Source organism: Notothenia rossii, assembly GCF_949606895.1.
Source record: "Notothenia rossii genome assembly, chromosome: 5".
Taxonomy (NCBI): domain Eukaryota; kingdom Metazoa; phylum Chordata; class Actinopteri; order Perciformes; family Nototheniidae; genus Notothenia; species Notothenia rossii.
The window spans coordinates 83416159-83426520 of record NC_136903.1 but is presented as its reverse complement, the minus strand read 5'-3'; positions in this window follow the sequence as shown (position 1 = coordinate 83426520).

Here is a 10362-nt window from a genome sequence, read left to right as displayed (position 1 = left end):
CAAAAACAGCACACAGAAAAGAACCCGCGCTTCCAAAGTGAACACATGCAAACAGCATATTTACAGTGACGCCGAAACACAACAACACACACACACTTAAGACAAACACAAATACTCCTCCGTGCCTGCCCCTCACTGACAGCCCATTGGACTTCTAAGCGCTCTCTCAGGCCTCGCTCTGTCATCTTCCTGTCTCTCCCCGGCTGCTTCGCTGCAGCAGATATGGTCGATGTGGACGTGTACTTTGTCCAGATCATCCGTGAGATGAGATGAGAGGAAGTGGGAGGTATTGTTCTTCCTGTGGCGCTAAGCCCCTGGGCGATTACCCTGTCAGGAGGGAGAACTCAGCGCCGGCGCCGACTGCCACAAACCAGCGCTAAATCCCAACTGATCGTAAAAGAGGCCGATTTTACACTTTAGATTCCTCCCATCTCTTAATGCGGCCGATGAGGCAGAGGATCTTCGCCTCTCCCTCATCTTATCCGCGGCTGCTATCCTCCTCAGACTTTGGCGTCAACCCCTAAGCTTGCGCTGCGGGGATAAGACTCAACGCCTTGTCAGGCCAGATCAATGTGATTTTACAATGCAGTCCGAGAGAGAGGGGCCCGTAGAGCCTAGCATGGCAACACAACAGCACAGAGCCCCTTGCACAAGTGACTCTTACCACCTCTGTGTATCTCACTTGCTCAAATGAGATACCACAATCTAACAACACTGTTGTACACAAAACCTGCCAACTGCATCTCCGAAATCTGACTACCTCACACATACCTGCCCTATCTCCCACCCCTTTCCTCTGACTATCTTTAAGTTTATCACTGGCTGATCTCTCTGAATGCCTCATTGAACTCCTCCAGCGCTTTATCTTATCTGTTTTTCTCAGAAACACTCCTCGGGACAGTTCTTTAAATTCCTCATCGAGTCGTCAAAGCAGGTTTTTTTTCTAAGAGAGATCACCTGAGGATACTTCCTCTGAAATGTGACAGAAGATGTTTATGTTAAAAAGGAGTTAACAATGACATAATGCATTCTGCTATAACATTATTATTATTAGGTTATTATAACGTTCCTTATGTGTAAAACTGAAGATGGATGAGGGCAGATTGAGTGAAGGTGAAAGAAGAAATAACTGAACAAATAGTTCCCCCAAAGGAGCATCCAGCTGCTTGATGACACCCTCCTCTCTGCCAAGTCGTCCGACTGATTTCCTGTTTGAGTTTGATTATCATATATGGCCGCGACGGTATATCATCCCCTCCCTCACTTCTCCTCTCCTTTAGTTTTACGAGTGACAGTTGCGAATAAAGTAGAGCGTAAATCTCTGGCAGTAATAAAGCTGCTCAGGCCAATGTTCCTTCCTAATGCTGCTTCGTCTTTCCCTCATCACAAATGTGTACTTTTTTTTACAAGACAAGCCCCGACTGCCTTTCATTGCTCGCACTAAGTCATCCTCAAGTGTCAGCTCTCAATCCAGGTTTAAGAGTATCGGTAGTGTAGCAGGGATACATCCTAGAGAGTAGCAACACACATCATAACAATTAGAGTGCGCTCAAATGCTCTGCCCTTACACACTTATCACAACTTTTGGACACACACACACACCGTTCCCTCTGCCTGACCACATTCCTGTAAAGGGCGATCATGAATCTTGGCCCAGGAATCTGTGTCCTCCGCTGGTAAGGCAGCCTGTGGCAGCTCTCCTCCTATCCCCATTAAAGTCATCCGTGGGTGGGCAGGAGAGCCCCGCACCTCCCTGACCTCCATCCATCAGCCAGGAGGGAGTACTAGCTTCAGCCCACTAGATCCTAAATCCATCTGCATGCAGCACCAGCCACACACACCCAACACATGCCCTCCAGCAGCATCTAACCTGCCCGAGGCCCACAGGTGTCAAAACATGCACTAACAGCTCCACACACACAGCCCACAACCGTCTAATCAGTCAACCGCTAGATAAGGCCGTCAAGTGGTCAGCTTTCCAGCTAATCACTTACAAATCCATTTTCTGCTCCGCGTTTGAAAGCAAGGAGAAGGGCAGAATGACACAAATTCAGTAACATTTGAGAATGATCACAAGGGAAGCATGTGACTTATCTAATAAAGAATGTGCAACACACATTTATCACAAAAGGCTTGATTCTGGGGTCAAAATGCCCAGCCATGCTTCTTCATTCAGGAGGGGTCTCTGTTTGTCTGCAATAAGAGATTGGTTCACAGGTGGGTCTCAGGATAATTTCCCCAAATCATTGCACTGTGTAATTTACAGAAATCTTAATCAGATTAGTGCTAAACTGACTCACTGTGTGCCAGACACATGATCGGATTGTTGTTTGACAATATGTTAACATTTGGAAAAGTGGAAACCCCTGAAGATGTCTGTGTTTATCTTTGTTATGGATGCGTTAGATTTGTACAAAGGTGAGCTACTTTTACAACACAAATTTGACACACAACGTTACACTACGTCCACACTGAGCCGCCTAACTCTTAAAACACAATTTTATTCTATGGTTGGGCTTTCCCATCAGACATTTTCACATATAAAAAAATACAGCTTTTGAAAAACGCTCTCAAGGTTGGAAAAATAAATGATGTGTTTTAGTGCGGACATGGAAAACTGAGCTTTCGGAGAATGATCACGAAAGTTAGGAAGACAACTTTCTGTCGCCTCTTTTCAGTTTTGTGATCAATAGCGCAGGAGTTATCATGTTCCTGAATAAAAGGTAGCATTTGAGTTGCTTTCGAATGTTGGGAAAAATGCAGTCACAATATTTGTGATGATAACGCAGTAACAAATTCTATGTGCACAAAAGTGAGCTACTTTTACACACATTTGAAACAAGACGTTACACTACGTCCACACTGAGCCGCCTAACTCTTAAAACACAATTTATTCCATGGTTTTCTCATCAGACGTTTTCACACAAAAGGACAGCTTTTGAAAATAGCATTTCAGTAGCTATCAAACAAATAACTATATCATGGCCGCTATAGGGCCACATTTTGCCACGAGTAAACGCATATGAAAACAACCCATTCCACACTTGGCCAGGACAGGTAAGTATTTGAATAAACTTGTTTATTGGGAGTTCAGCCGTATTATAACACAGCTCAGAGAGCACAAGTGGGATCTCTAAAGTGAAACGGTTTAGACATTTTCCCATTGCAAACTTTTAGTTGAAAACATCAAATGAAATGCAGCTGGTATACCAAGACAATGCTTGGCTACTCTTTAGACTTACTCTGGGTACTTCCCTGATCACCAAATAAACTGACAGGACAGAGTAATTACTATAATTTCTGGTAGGAGTCCCATACAGCATCATTTCTTTTGAAGCAAGTATTTCACTCACTCACAATTGTATTGACAAGCCATGACAGTAAACACCATCCCAATAAATCAACCGGGTCCTGTTGGGAGTCTTTCGGTAACAAATGGATCCCTGGAGTATGAAGACACAGAGTCAGATGGTCATTTGGCCAGTTAGAGCTTGTTAGGTCAGACAAACACAGACCCTGGGGCTGCCACAATGTCAGAGGCCAAAGACTGAGAGACTGTGCAGGAAAACCCTCGCACGCAAAGTAAAAATGTAGTCAGTAAACAACAGATTATTAAAAAACAGGGGGTTTTAATAAATATGTGGGGACATGGATACCTATTGCACACACATGGATGTCAGCACTCCCTAAGTCGATCTGACTGTTTCTCACAGGGGTGGGACTGTGGGAACCGTGCTGTCACTTCCTGTGCCCGCGGGCCTCAGCCAATCGTCATCAGATAAGATCCTCAGCTCAGCCAATCAAAGCTACAGGCCTCGGCTTCACATGGTGAGGCGGGGGATGCGATAAGGACATAACTTGCCAGGGAAAACGTCTTGATCTCAATTGTACCCCCTTAACAAGCCGACCCTCTCCCCCCTTCCCACCAAAATAGTTGTTTGGAGACAAGGTTTCTTTTTGTCTTTCGCCCATAATTACGCTCCCTTTCATCTGCCCCCCTGTTCCCCTTGACCTCTACTCTGGGGTCAGTGGCCAGGATATCCCACTCTCTTGGGCCGATAATGTGCCTTTTAGGGTGGATGAAGAGGGGCATTCATGCCAGGGCAGACAGGAGAGCAGCGAGGAGAGTAATCACTCCATCACGCTCTGCCCCCGTCTGTCCCGGCTCCTGCCCAAACACCCAAACAGCTCGCCTCGCTCCTCACATCAAAGACCTGCGCCCGGACGGCAGCCTCGGCTCCGGCCCTGCGCAGCACAGAGGGCGACTGTGTCACCGGCCGGGGAAATCACAGCGGTCCACCATTGCAGTTGTCATCACCGTGGAAAACCCCCCTGAGAGTTTTCAAGATTTGATGATACAAAAATATAGATAGCAAGAGATTTGAACTCAAACTACCAAAGGTGGAAGGACACTTGCTGCACGCACACACTGTAAAACCCACACACAGAGTCATCAAACAGACCTTTAATGAATACAATGAGTCATTAAGGAAGTTTGTGACTCTTGGGGGATTTTTCCATTAGCTGGACCAGTCCCACAGACCTTACATGCATTAGCATTGTTCCTGAGCAGCCCTTACAGGTGGTGGTCTGGCTTATAAAGTAGTCCCTGGACGCTGTCTGAGCAACACTAACTGCACTCAGGTTATGTCAACATTATGAATGTATTTCAAAGTGGAGGAAGCCAAAGGAGCGTCGCGGCATATCTACGGCATGTCTTGGTGAATCTGTGTGGGTTTATTTCACTGTAAAATGTTGGAGGGCTTCTCTTGACCCTGCATGTAAGGAACAATAAGAAACATGGGGGACAGTATCTTAAAACATTCCTTTAAAAAGAAAATGGAGAATGACTGGAAGTCTGCCAAAGTCCTGCACCATACATAGACCAACTGCTCTGAAATACAGCAAACTCAACAAACTCAACTCTCAGGTCTTACGTGCAGGAAACCAAAGATCTTTATCCAAAATGTGCGATAATGGGCCTCACGCAGGAAGTGATATACAAACACATTTATCTTAAGTTTTGTGCTTAAATTCAAATGAGTTATTGTATTGCCAGTACCCATTGATTGCTGGGATTCACAATTTGAACTCAGTCTTCAGGAAGGTAAAAGAAGATTTTAATAAAGCACTCAAATTGTTTATCTAACGCAAAGTCACACATTTTTGAGAAACATAAGCAAATGCATGAAAATCATAAAATCAACATTAGTATTTAGTATTAGAAATGAGTATTAGATATGTTTAAATAATCATCATGATTACATTTTAGGGCTTACAATTAGTCCATAGATCCCAATTCAGACTATTAAAACCCTTGGCGGACCATATGTGCGTTCAGAATAGCACAGATACGCTTTTTAAAATGTTCCTGTAACGCCAGTTCTGACACTCTGGAAATCACGTTTCACGATTTATTTAGGTTTATTAACAGAAAGTAAATTAAACTGCTGCTGAAGTAGCAGTCTTCTTACAGACTGTCATAAGGTGGCATCTCTCTGATTCTTGTACATGTGTCAGAGCATTTGCACAGAACAAAACACCTGCTATTATATAGTATTTAGGGGCGTATCCATACGCTTATAATAAACAATCGGACACATGGCCCCAATTTATGATCAAGAGGAATTCATCAGTCAGCACACGTTGGTAGGAGAAGATTTGGAAGGTTTTTGGTGCTTCTGAAGAAACATGTAAGATAGAAGAAGAATTGAAGAGTGTTGCTGCATGAGGCCCTTTTTAAATTAAGTCATTTCAGTCAGAATTGTCGATAAAATATAACATGACAGACTGTATTGTATGTACTGTATTGAGCTGTGATGCTCCGGCTTCATCAGCAGTGAGGCCTCGTGCAGCCACCGGCCTGAATAGACCTCCACCAGTCTGCCTGCAGCCTCCCAGCCTTTAGAGTTTCACTGTGATCAATAGCTGGATTAATTGCTGAAAGGGCGGGGGAGGAGAGTGAGGAGAAGGAGGAGGTCGCCAGGGCCTCAGGCAGGGGAGGGTTTCAGAAGGTGGGGGTTAAGATGGTGCTGACAGGCAGGGAAAGCTGAAGGGATTTAAAAGGGCGAGCGGAGGAGAGCTGAAGTTGGAGCAGTACGAGCTGGAGAGGGAGTTTCAACCAGCCCCCCTCCACCCTACCCCACCCCAGGTCACCTGGCAGCGTGCAGGGCGGCGGGCCGTCAGATTAGGATCTGAGAGGGGGAGATAACGAGTTTATTGCCCCCTGGACGGGGCTGCTGGAGCCAGGGAAGGAGGAGGGCAGGCCAAGCAGGCCGGGGCGGGAGGCTGAAGGCTGCTGGGTGTTAGTGTTTGTTTTAACCTGGGGAGAGAGATGCAGCCAGGCAGGGTCTTTATGACAGAGAGCAGTAAAACAGATAGGCAGCATGGTTAGAATACCAGCAACACCACTCATCCATCACGCCCCGACACACACTTGCATATACGCATGTGCTTGGAGACACACACTCATATACAACCTTATAATCTCTGTGAGTGTTTTTTATGTAGCTGCACCAATTGATTGTCAAGTGCTGTGAATAAATGATATTGCAAATAATTATAACAGTTGTCATTTCCGCCGCTATCCCAATTGGTGCAGGTTGAGTAAATTCATATCCCAACGTATAATTCCACTTTCTCATTGATCAACAATGCGTACTCTCATGTTATCTTTTGAGTTATTGGAAATGGGATAAGCCTGATCCTATTACAAGCAAACACAGAATAACGTATGAAATCTATATGTATTTCACACCGCTGTGATCTTCGGTCACTGAATTCTGCACACGTAGTGGGAGCCTATATTAGCTTTGCGTGTCTGGCCCAGGCGCTGCAGGAGAGATAAGGGGAGCGGATATGAGAAATATGAAAAATAGCTCTGTGATAGGATGATCAGTGAGAATGAGCAATACGAGCCGCGGTGACAAATGGGACAGGGAGGCAAAGAGGAGAGCAATGCAAAACGGCATCAGAGCCAAGGACAGGATGATTTCTCCAAGTGGAGACGAAACATACTTTCTTAAAGCCAACAGGTCAATAATAACCTCCTGATATCAGTCATTTATTCTATTCCACATTTTTCAGTTTCAAGTCCTCTGTGAGAGTCTGTTACAGTGATACAGGAACACACTCAGCAGCACAGCAGCTGCATGGATTACAGTGCACATACATACTCAGGTTTTTAACAGCAAAAATGCTAAAAAGGGCCATTTAATCACAAAGATCTAAATGACATGTTGGCCTTTTTAGCAAACGTGATTCTTGTTGAGAGTTGGAGATTCTGTTCATAGAGATGTATGCTTCCTCTTACAATATAAACTTTTTAAATGGCAGCTTGTGAATCTTAAAGAAGCAAAAAAACTAGTTAGAACAGCAAAGTCTGTTTCCATAAATCATTACAAGGAAAATATACAGACCTTGTTGAGAGTAGTTTCATGTATGAACTATTTTCTTTATTTATTCAACCTTTATTTAACGAGCAAAGTATCATTGAGTCCTGGCCAAGATAAGCAGCAGCAAAGTTACAGAGCACAGATAAAAGAACGACAACACAGAACATATTTGATTAAAATCATGCTTCTTGGTCATTAAGAAGTAACGTGGTAGACGGTATCCAGAGATCCTAGGCATGAAGAAGAAGCATTCAAATAAACCACAGACCGTTTCTACCAAACGACCCACCGTATCTACGCGCAGGCGAAAGCATTTATCTAATAATTAACGAGAGATTGATAAGATGATCATTTCTGAAAAGAATCATTGTTGTTTACTTTTTTGAGTTTGGACACCACCAGCAAAGTGCCATCTCGCGCAGACATACTTGACAGAAGGAAGACATCTTCATGGCACTTTGTATTTTGATAAACACAACTATAGGTAAGAGGGAAAGTATGTCGTTTTAGAATTTGGGATTAACCGTCCCTTTAGGTCTTGCTTCTTAATACATCTTATCTTTCCAAAGATAAGATTATATCAGATGATATGTTTGGGTTTATCAGTGACCAATCCAGCCAAACAATTGACATCCGCAGCATCAAGAGAAATAGTGTGAATGGCACAGATCCTCCTCGACACACGAACCCCCACTTTCTCTTAAACACTCACTCTCATCCACACTCAAAGGGATTTTGGGGGCCCTGTGGAACGGCACGTGAGCAGCCCTCTGTCAGCTGTGTTTGCAGTGAGGCAGGCGAGGGGCGCCCTGCACCTCCGAAAGAGAGTAGCGACCCAGGGAAAGGGGAGAAAGGAGGGGTGCCCTGTGGAAAGGCCAAGGCCCGGAGAGGAGAGAAAAGAGCGTCCACAAAACAGCTTTCCTCCAGAGAGGGAGAGAGACAGAGAGAGGAGGAGGAGGAGGAGGAGGCTGCTGCTGGAACAATGCCCTTCAGCTGCAGGTGCAATGGCTAAGACCGTGTGTGTGTGTGTGTGTGTGTGTGTGTGTGTGTGTGTGTGTGTGTGTGTGTGTGTGTGTGTGTGTGTGTGTGTGTGTGTGTGTAGAGAGCACTTTCTTTTTTGTGTTAATTGAGCTGATCTGTTGTCTTTTTCCCTGCTGCAAGTTTAACTCACAGCTGATTAACATGTGGCCTTTTTGAGATCTTCTGTGTGCAAAGTGTGTGCAGTGTGTGTGTGTGTGTGTGTGTGTGTGTGTGTGTGTGTGTGTGTGTGTGTGTGTGTGTGTGTGTGTGTGTGTGTGTGTGTGTGTGTGTGTGTGTGTGTGTGTGTGTGTGTGTGTGTGTGTGTGTGGAATTACAGAGTGAGCTGCATTGCCAGTGTGCGCTGAGTAATGACACAGGCACAGGGTTTGTAGACGCAGGCAAACAGAGAGTGTTAACTTGATTTGCACTTGTATGGAGCACAGAGCAATGGTTAACACATCTGAATAAAGGCTCCGTGCCCTGCATGTCGTACAATGGGAAGTGCGCAGAGGCATCACTCAGCCACTAGATTAAATAGCATACTCAGAAGATTAGAGGCTTTATACCTATGGTAACAGTAGCAACAGGGCATTCAGCTCACCTACTGTATTTAGTAGTAGTCTTTTCACTTTATTCAACTTATCCTCATTTCCAACTACGTGAGCAATCCTGTTTTAAGAATCTGTTAAGGCGTAAAACTACCTGGTTTAGGAAATGAAAGTGGTTCAGTTCAACTTAAGTAGCCAATGTTGATTTTGTAACTTGCTTATTATGAGTAAGTTACATATGTAGCTTTTGGCTTCACTCATGGCCTCCTTGGTAGAAAGTCCTGTGAGTTTTGGACATGTTTCTCCACCCAAACCTCCGACCAATGTACTCTGACGTTGATATAACATCATCTGACCTTCTCAGTGGCAGCTCGGCCCTTCCTGACTCACAATTATTTATAATACAAACAAATTGATTGAGTGGATTAAGCTATCATTTATTGTGCTTTACTTTTCTTTGGTACAAGCACAAAGCAGGGCTTGAGAAACCAAAAACCACGATATTTTCAAGAAAAATTCTGCATATGAATATTGCTAGGATATTGTAAGGTTTAGAAAGGGTTCATTCATAATATTGTGTGTATATTTGAAAATGATCAGTAATGTTGATTTAATAATAATTTATATAATTTAAAAAACAAGTTTGTATTCTGAGCGAAGTGCATCTGTTAACAAAAAAAAGTATTTAAAAAATAGAAATAATGTTGATATGACCAAGTGGGTAAAGGTAAAATATATATAACAGCTAGAAAAGTTCACTCTACTGTAATGCATCGTTTAAAACAAAAAAAAGACAACACTTGTAATACGTTACCCCAAGTCTGAGATGATATCTAGCCTCATATCACTATAATCAAAGATGACCCAGCTCCAGTAAACACGAAGGAGAACACTTCATACACAGCCCTGATGCAGTGAATTCTTCTCTTTACACAACTTTATAAAACACAAAAATACTCTCTATTATGACAGTGGTAGGGACCATGTTAGGTTAAATAAAGAACACTTGAGTTTCACATCAAAACTCTTCGGGGAATGGTCTTAATAAGGTCGGGGGTCCTGACGCCGACAGTCTGTCCCCAACAGCCGCCCCCATGGAGAGAGATCCTGAGATTCAGCCCCCAGCAGACTGGACGGGCCTGTTTGGACAACTGGTTCCTATCCTGCTCTCACACGAGGCACGGCGGCCCCCAGAGGACGGCCCCGCAGCCCGAGGGCACACCGGGGCCTCAGCGCTAACACGCTTGGTAACTAAAGGTACCAGTGTACCACCCACACACACAGGAGCAGAATTTGAGGGCATAAAGCGTGGATACATGCGTGTCGGCTCTAACTCCCACACATACAAACTTAACGCACCTCAAAGTGAGAGCCCGGGGCCGCCGGCGGGGCGCTCTGAC